A 9653-nucleotide genomic window follows, 5' to 3' on the forward strand; every position below is an offset into this window, starting at 1 on the left:
GCGTGACGGCTCGTCGATGGTGATCTGGAGATGGTCCGACGCTGAGGTTGTAGCCTGCCTGGCGGTGTGTCTGCGTGTCATTCCTTTAGTTGGAATTAGTACCTTCGGCGGTACAATGAGCGTGGCCCATTATAGCTAATTATGTTTGCAAATGTACATGTATGTACAAGTCCCCAAGTCCCCAGTCAAGGAGGGCAATCTTGGTTGGGGAGTTGTTCGGCGGTTTGAAGCGTTTTCTTCCGCTAGACTTGCAAGAGCATAATTAGCGTCAATGCGTTGTCAACCGTTGGTTTTACTGAGCAAACGCTTTATACCCTTTCAGGTGGGCCCCTGCTGGGCCCCCCAGGGAGTCCCCCACTCCCCGGCGAAGATAGACCTCCGGATGGTCAGCAAGTTGTTTGTTGAGGGGGAGCTGCACGGAGCAGAGGGTGTTGGGTAGCGAGCCCAACGTTTAGCACCCAGATGACGGGGGTCAACGTGCCTGATCAGGGCCGTCGTAGACTGTTGACTAGTCCCCGTGTCCCGTAGAGACGGTCTGACGGTAACGCCGCATGGCGGTCGTTGTCAGAGAGGCGTGGCCTTGGGATACGCGTTTTGGCGGATATCCCCCCGCTAAATGTAGCAGGAAGCAGTGTCCGGCTGACCTGCCTGGCGGTATTTTATTTGAACGACACTGCGTCTAAACAAAGCACACAGTTTGCAAGCTGAAAGTGGGTTCCGCCAGAGGTGTACAGCGGAAGATACCCAGCTTGCAGGACGGTATAGGGAGAAATTCCGCTGGCGGGGTTTCGCTCAGCGGAGACTTCGCGTCTTGGAAGATAACCAGTGAGAAGTTCCGCTGGCGGGGTTTCGCTCAGCGGAGACTTCATCACTCGGAAGATGACCAGTGAGAAGTTCCGCTGGCGGGGTTTCGCTCAGCGGAGACTTCATCACTTAAAAGATAAGCAGTGAAGTTTCCTCTGGTGGGGTTTCGCTCAGCGGAGACTTCATCACTCGGAAGATGACCAGTGAGAAGTTCCGCTGGCGGGGTTTCGCTCAGCGGAGACTTCATCACTCGGAAGATGACCAGTGAGAAGTTCCGCTGGCGGGGTTTCGCTCAGCGGAGACTTCATCACTCGGAAGATGACCAGTGAGAAGTTCCGCTGGCGGGGTTTCGCTCAGCGGAGACTTCATCACTCGGAAGATGACCAGTGAGAAGTTCCGCTGGCGGGGTTTCGCTCAGCGGAGACTTCATCACTCGGAAGATGACCAGTGAGAAGTTCCGCTGGCGGGGTTTCGCTCAGCGGAGACTCCAGACGGTACAGTGAAGTCGTCCCCGTGGTGGTTAACACGCGTCGAACCCATAGAGGGTTAGCGTGAGTAGGCTTGTCTCCTAAGCATGTCTGTCTTCTTGCATTTAATGACAGTAAATGTGGGTTTCGTAACCGAGGTGACGCCTCGGGTACTTCGGAGAGTGAGTAGAGGGTTACGACACGTGTACGGCTGGTATGTGATGTCGCTATGGAGCGGACGGCTTAGGACGCGTTGATGTTGACATACAAGGGGGAGGAGCCTTGAGAGATTTCATCACTCTGAAAATTTGAAAACCTAGTCATCGTCTTCAAGCTCCGTTTGTCCGAGACCGAAGAAAGAGTTTGCCGAAGCTTGGGGATACCGTTCCCGGAGAGACGACGATCGCAGCCCCCTAAGATTACCGTGCACCACCGTGTGGTAGACTTCATCACCGAGGTTGGTACCTGGACGACTCCTCTTTTATTTTTGTTTCAGTCGGTTTGCTATTTTCTGGGTCTTGTTTTTGTCTTTTTTGGAATGATTGCTGGTTTTGTTAGGCGTGTTCTGAGGTGTAAAATGAGATTTTGGGGGGGGGTTGAATTGCGGTTGGCAAAGCGTTAGTGCTTAGGGATTTAGATGGCCGAATCTGGGTTGAGTGCGTTTGTTCGTATTTTGGCATTTTCTGGGTTTTTGTTCTTGATGTCCTTGGCTATAACTGATGTGAGAATAGGCTAGATCTGTGTTTGTGTTAACTGATGTGGGTTTTAGGGTTTGGGATGGCTAAAGTCATAGAGATTTCGAGCAGTGAGGATTCTGGGTCTGAAGTGTCGTTCAGCGCGGCGGATAGGATTTTTATTGATTCGTTGCGTCCGTCTGCCCATGCAGGAACCTCACTGCCAGAACCGCTAGAAGTTGAGCCACTCCAGACTATCCCCTGGGAAGTAGCTATGGGTCGTGGTTCGCGTCCAGAAAGCTCAATGGCGGGTGAGGCCGCTGCTGCCAAAGCTAGGCGCGAAGAGCGTTTGGCGAGCAACAGTGCTGCTAGCGGCTCCGCTGGAGAAGGAGAAGTAGCGGGGCAAAATGCTGAGTCGGCGTGGTTCCTCTCGGATGGCACCGCCGTCGACGAGGCAGGAGGGCGGATGGACGCCGCCGGTGTAAACCGAATGAAGCAGACGTTTCGGTTGCCGGGCTCCGTGAAGCTGCGCCCGCCGACAGCGGATGAGAAGGCCTCGATTCTCCCAACGGGACTTGCTGCCGTTCACGAGGCGATATTCCGCCAAGAAGTGACATTCCCGCTGGTGCCAAATCTCCAAATCCTGGTGTGCGAATTTGGCCTTGCCTTTGGTCAGATTTGCCCCAACATGTGGCGGTTGATGTTGGCCATGAACTCACTCTGGCGGTTGTCCGGGTGCGAGGGGCCTACTGTGGCGGAAGTGCTTCACTTCTACGAGCTGGTGTACATGAAGCGCCGAGGTTGCAAAGGGCAAGTGAACTTGAGCCGCCGGCAGGGAGCGCCCAAGCTGATCGAGAATCTAAGGGACTCGATGTCCTACTGGCGGGGGACCTTCTGCATCGCCACAGAGGGTTGGGAGTATCACGCCAGGTCAAACGAGGAAGGGCCGACATTTAGGATTAAGTCGGAATTCCAACCCATTCGAGGTTGGTAACCGGTTTCCGCTGAACGTAGCTGGCGGGTTTACGTATTTGCACTTGTATTGTCACTAACGATTACCTTTTTTGTGCAGCGGAACTGCGGTACACGCTAACGCGCGAAGAAGAGTGCCGCGTAGCGAGGATCAGAGGTTGCTGGCGGAACCGCAACTTGCTAGATTTCCGACTTCTGACCGGTTGGGAGTTGCTGGTCGACCAGCGGCTAATGCGTTCCATTGGTGAGAAATCTCCGCCAGACCGTTTTCTCCCTTTTTTTTGTAAGTGTGATCTGGACTGACTAAATTTTTTTTTTTTTTTTTTTTTTTAGAAACTCCATCGGGTAATAAATCAAGTCGCGACGCTTTCGAAAAGGCCATGGACCGCGCGGAGATAGACGACTTTCTGGAGGCCATGTACGCCGAGGGGCTGGCGACTCAGCAGACGCTGGTGAACCCCGAGACATTGGCACTGAGTCAGTCCGAGGTTCCTGTGGTGCTGCCTATGCCGCACCACTCCCATCTTGGTGAGGATGGTCTGCCGGTAGTGCAGACGGGGACCCAAGCGGCTGGCGGGGAGAGGGGAAGCGTTGCGGCTGGGCAACAGAAGGAGCGGATGCCTGCTCAGAGGCGTGGCCCTCAAAAGGGGAAAGTGGTGCAACCGGCGGAGCCGCCAGTGAGGGTGACGAGGACCGCCGCCGGGAACCAAAGGGCGCTAGAGAGAAAACGCCGGCAGGTTGATTCTCCTGACGAGGAAGAGGAAGAGGAGGTTGAGGTAATCGGGGCCCGTCGACAGAAGAAGGCTCGCCAAGCTCCTTCGAAAACTGTTGCGGTGGAAGGAGAGGCGCCCGCCGTTAGCAATCTGGATTCGTTTGCCGAGTACGCTGCGTTCATGAAAGATGGTGAGCGGGAGTTCCTCTTCCATCTATGCGAACGGCTAGGGTTCGGCGGCCTAGCGGGTATCTCGCGCCCCACGGCAATTGACCAATCGCCCTTCAGCTCGGCGTTTGGTCAAATATCGGCGGGACTGCACGACATGTTCGTGGCGGCGTCGAAGCGGCCCCTGATTGAGGGGGAGCTCAGGGATGAAATCCAAGGTCTCCAGAGGGAGTTGGCGGAGGCGAAGGAGAAGCTGGCGGAGGCTGAGCGGGGGTTTACCAAGGCGGAATGTGACTATGCCGACGTCCGCGGTAAGCTCAACGTAGCCATTGAGCGGGACTTGGAGAGGAATGAATATGTCTCCAAGTTGGAGCAAGACATCGTCCTGTTGCAGGAGCGGATAGCCGCCAAGGATAAAAAACTCATTATTGTGCAGCGGGAGTCCGCCGATAGAATGGCTGAAGTGAAGCGGCTGGGGGTGAGGTTACCCAGCTGAGGGCTGAAGGGAGTACCGCTGCGGCCGCCGCCGTTGAGGCGTTCAAGCAGTCGGCGGAGTTTAAGAAGGCAATGACCGAGTCGGCAAAGGCTGGGGCCCGAGCAAATATAGACATGCTGAAGCGGAAGGGCGCCATTGACTTCGCCAAAGCGTCACAGCCTGACGCGCCGCCGGCTGAGAGTACCCCGCCGGAGACAGACGTGCCTGCCCCAGCCGGAGGTGCCTGCTCGGGCAGCGGAGAAAGTGGCGCTCATCCGGCGGAAGGGTCCCAGCAGACTCCCCACCCCACCCCGTCGGAGGTGTCACGTGCCGGATTCCTGGAGGCACACACCCGGGCGGATGGTACCATGGAGACTCCCAGTCCGACGGCGCGAGGGTCCGACCAAGCGAGTCGATCGATCGTGCCGCCGCCCGCCGAAGCAGAAAATGTCGAAGGCAACCCCTGAAGCCGGCTGAGGCCGCTGGAGACTTTCCTACTTGTTTTTTTTTTTGTGTGGCCGCTGAGTCACGACAGCTTGTAAAGAATATTGAAAGTGAAATAAATTTCTGAATTGGTTTGCCATGATGTGTTTGCAAGTGCTAGTGTTTTGAGTTATATATATTTCTTCTGTCGATCAATGAAACATTAAAGGAATTAAGATTGGTCCAAGTGCACCACGTAGCGGACGAAGTCCGCCGACGATTGCTGGCGTTGCCAGTTGCCCTCAGTGCTAGACTTGGTAACAATGGTTTGAATAATTCCTCGTTTCATTGATAGCTGACGGATCAGTGTACAAAAGTGGGGTAGTACCCGTTGGGTAGCTTCCCTTAGCTAAATGTTTGAACAAAAATTTAGCTAAGTCAAGATGCTCTTGGGTAGCGGTTTGACTATTTGTAGTAATACCGAAGGTGTTCAGTATTCCAAGGGTGGGTCGATGTGACGCCGTCTTTGTCCATTAAGTAGAAGGTGCCTGGGCTAACGACTTCCACAATTTTGTACGGGCCTTCCCATGTTGGGCGGAGTTTTGTTGGTGGCGGGATGACTTCCTTCATGACCGAGTCCCCCAATTGGAGGTTCCGGGCCTTGACCCTGGCGTTGTAGAAACGCGATACCCGTTGTTTGTTTTGTAAATTGTGTAAATGGGCCTTGTGTCTTTTTTCCTCTAGGAGGTCCCTGTCCAAGTTGACGCCGTTGCTGTTGGTCTCTGGGCAGTAGCCGTTGACCCTAGCGATGGGCTGAGTTACCTCAATAGGAAGGACAGCTTCTGTGCCGAACATCATACAAAAAGGAGTTTCGCCGGTGGCGGTAGTTGGAGTTGTCCGGATGGCCCATAGGACCTCTGGAAGTTTTTCCGCCCACAAACCCTTGGCGTCGTCGAGCTTCTTTTTTAGCAGCTTCTTGATTATCTTGTTTGCTGCTTCGACCTGGCCGTTGGTTTGGGGATGGGCGACAGATGCAAAACTTAACTTGGTGCCCAGGTTGGCGGCAAATGAGATGAGTTCCTTATTATTGAACTGTGTGCCGTTGTCTGTAATGATTATATGTGGGACGCCATAGCGGCAGTAGATATTCTTCCAAAGGAAGCGAATTACCTTTGCGGTAGTTATTGCCGTCAGTGGCTCCGCTTCTACCCACTTACTGTTGTAGTCGATGGCGACAATGATGTACTTGAACTGGCCCTTGGCGGTTTGGAACTTTCCCATCAAATCAAGGCCCCACGTGGAATGAATCCATGGGCCGATGATGACTGACAGTGGTTCCGCCGGCGCGTGTGGGAGATCTGCAAACTGTTGGCATTTGTGGCAAGACCTCGAAATCTGCCGGGCGTCATCACCAAGCGTGGGCCAGAAGTAACCTTGTCGCATTGTGCGGTTAGCCAAGGATCTGGCGCCCGAGTGGTTTCCGCATTCCCAGCCATGGATTTCTGCTAGGACGACCTTTCCCTCCTCTGGGGTTAGACAGCGGAGGTTGGGATGGGTGAATCCCTGGCGGTAAAGCTTGCCGTCCTGGATGTTGTAGCGGGTTGCCCTGCGCTTGAGCTGTCTTGCGTGGACTTTATCTTCTGGCAATGTGCCGCTGCGCTTGTATGCAATGATTTCGTCCATCCAGCTGGGATTGACCTGAATGTTGAAAATCTCCGCCAGGGTCTTTGTGATACTTGGCTTGTCAAGGTATTCCACCCTTGTGTCCGCTGGACTCTGATGTGGTTGGGCGGTTGCCAATCTCGCCAGTGAATCAGCCTTAGCGTTCTTTTCCCTGGGGATTTGTGTGATGGAGTGAAATTTGAACTTTTTTAGCAAGGTTTTGACGTACCCCAAATATGCCGCTAACTGCTGGTCCTTGGCCTGGAAGCTGTCGTTGACCTGGTTAACGACTAGTTGCGAGTCGCTGAATATGTTGACGCTGTCAGCTCCTGAGTCAATGGCGAGGAGTAGACCGGCGACAATTGCCTCGTATTCCGCCATATTGTTTGAAGCTTTGAAGTTGAATTTCAATGCGTACTCCGCGTTCAGTCCCCCGGGTCCTGTTAAGATGACTCCGGCGCCGCTGGCCTTGGCACAAGCGGAGCCGTCCACATGCAGGTTCCAATCTGACTGTAGGGGAGTTGCCTCCTCACCGTTTACTATTTCTGTTCCAGGCTCTGTTTGGGTACCGGGTTCCGGCTGACGCTCGGTAAGTTCAGCGATGAAGTCCGCCACTGCCTGGTCCTTCATGGCGGTTCTTGGCTTGTACTCTATGTCGAATTCGCTGAGCTCAATGGCCCACTTATTGAGGCGCCCCGAGTGTTCAGGGTTCTGCATCACTTGCCTCAGCGGTTGATTGGTTAACACATGGATCGTGTGAGCCTGGAAGTACTGCCGGAGGCGTCTGGCGGCAACGATAAGTGCGAGGGCCAGTTGCTCCAACGGTGAATATCTTGTTTCAGCTCCGTTCATGCCTCTGCTGGCGTAGAACACTGGGAGCTCATCCTGGCCCTCCCGCCGGACAATGGCGCAACTTATCGCCGTTGCCGAGACCGCTAGATAGATGAACAGTATTTCTCCTTGCACAGGGACAGAAAGGAGAGGGACTGCCGCCAGGTATTCCTTTAGGCCCTGGAACGCCGCCTGACACTCTGGGTTCCAGTCAATGACCTTCTTGTGAGTTGTTTTGAGGAGTTTGAAGAATGGGGCACACCTATCAGTTAGTCGAGAGATGAATCGAGAAAGGGCGGTTAGCTTGCCCTGGAGGCACTGGACGTCCACCTTATACTCGGGGTTCGCCAGGTTAAGGATGGCCTGTACCTTATCCGGGTTAGCCTCGATACCTCGCTCGCTGACGATGTAACCGAGAAATTTGCTAGCGGTGACTGGAAAGAAACATTTTTCTGGGTTGAGGCGCATATCATAGGCCAGGAGGATGGTTACTATGATCCTGAGGTTTGCCACATGTCCACTGGCCTTTATGCTCTTAACTAGCATGTCGTCCACGTAGACCTCGATGATTTTGCCCAGATGCTCAGCGAACATGGCGTTCATCAACCGCTGGTAAGTTGCACCGGCGTTCTTCAGACCGAAAGGCATGACATTGTAGCAGTAGAGTCCTTTATCGGTGGTGAAGGTGGTGCATTCCTGGTCGCTGGGGTGCATCCTGATCTGATTGTATCCGGAGAAAGCGTCCATCATGCTGAGGAGCTCGTGTCCGGCAGTTGAATCGACTAACTGATCGATACGAGGTAGCGGGAAACTATCCTTTGGGCATGCCTTGTTGAGATTTTTGAAGTCGACGCACATCCGCCACTTGCCGCTGGGCTTTTTTACCATTACCAAATTTGAGATCCACTGGGGATAGATGACTTGGCGGATGAACCCAATGTCCCGTAGTTTGGCGACCTCCTCTCCGATTGCCCGGTACTTTTCCTCATCAAAGGCCCTCCGCTTCTGCTTGATAGGGTAAAAGGAGGGTTTGATGGTCAGCTTATGAGTGATAATTTCAGGGGAGATACCTGGCATGTCCGCGTAGGACCATGCAAAGACGGCAGCGTTGTCACGCAGGAATTGGGTGAGTTCTGCCTCCACCTCTGGATCTAGTTGGGCGCCTATGCGGACTGTCCGCTCAGGGTGTTCATCTGAGATGCAGACAACCTTTAACGACGTGCCCGGGTTGACCGGCTCCTTCCTTACATATTTCTCCTCCTCATCCCTAGGATCCTCAAAGATGTTTGGTGGCGGTGCCTCGTTACCCACTGTCAGAATTTCATGGCGGCGCGTTGACCGTGCTATAGTCGTTGAATAACATTCTCGTGCCAGCTGCTGGCTTCCCCTCACACAACCCGTGCCGTTGGGTGTGGGGAACTTCATGAGAAGCATGTACCCGGCAATGATGCACTTGAGCTTGTTAAGCGCTGGTCGACCAATGATGGCGTTGTATGAACTGAAACAATCGACGATAATGAACTCCGTATGCACCTCCGCCATGCACGGACTAGTGCCAATAACCAAGCGCATGTAATCGGACCCTAGCGGTTGTGTGATGTCACCAGAAAAGCTGAGCAGTGGCTCGTGATCCTGGAGTAGTTTTTTGTTTCGCTTGAGATGGTCGTAGCAACCGCTGAAGATAACGTTGACAGCGGATCCGCTGTTCACTAAGATTCTCCCCACTGAGAATTTGCCAAGAATGGCATCGACCAAGAATGGGTCATCATGGGGTAAATGCACTCCGCGTTCCTCCTCCTCCGTGAAGGTAATAGGTTCCCAACCTGATCTTGGGAGTTTGGCGGATCTTTCGTAGCGGATGTTGCAGACTTCCTTCTGATGATTAGCGCGTGCATAGCGCTTTCTTGCCCTGTGGGACATGTTGGTGATTGGAGCACCGCCATCGATGGTGTTGATGCGGCCCAAGGTCTCGACGTTGGCAATTACTGGTGGTGGTTGGCGCACCCTGAACTGTTCCATCTTGCCATCGCGGTACAAGGTCTCAACGGCTGTTTTGAGAGCATTGCAGCTATTGGTATTGTGGCCGCTGTCCTCGTGGTATTTGCACCACTTGTCGGTGTTCCTGGGTTTACCCGTTTTTGGGTACTTTGGAGGGGGTGGCGGTGGAATCTGATCCTTGCACTGATTATAGATATCTTCATATGAGGCCGTTAAGACCGTGAAAACTGCATACCGCTGCGAGGACTCCGCCTGCTTGTTGCGGTTATCTCCATGGGTTGGGCGGTTTCCCCTGTTGTAAGGCTGGTCCTTCTGCCGCTTGTTCTGGTGGTGGCCCTGCTGCCACTCCCTTTTCTTGTCAGTTGGTGGTGCTGGGGGGGGTTTTGTTAGCGGTTTCCTGGTGACTGGAGGATGGTTGTGTTGACTTTGTTGGCATTGCTGGTGGTGGTGGGGTTTCTCCATATGTG

This window comes from Rosa chinensis, chromosome 4 (assembly GCF_002994745.2).
Source record: "Rosa chinensis cultivar Old Blush chromosome 4, RchiOBHm-V2, whole genome shotgun sequence".
NCBI classification, from domain to species: Eukaryota; Viridiplantae; Streptophyta; class Magnoliopsida; order Rosales; family Rosaceae; genus Rosa; species Rosa chinensis.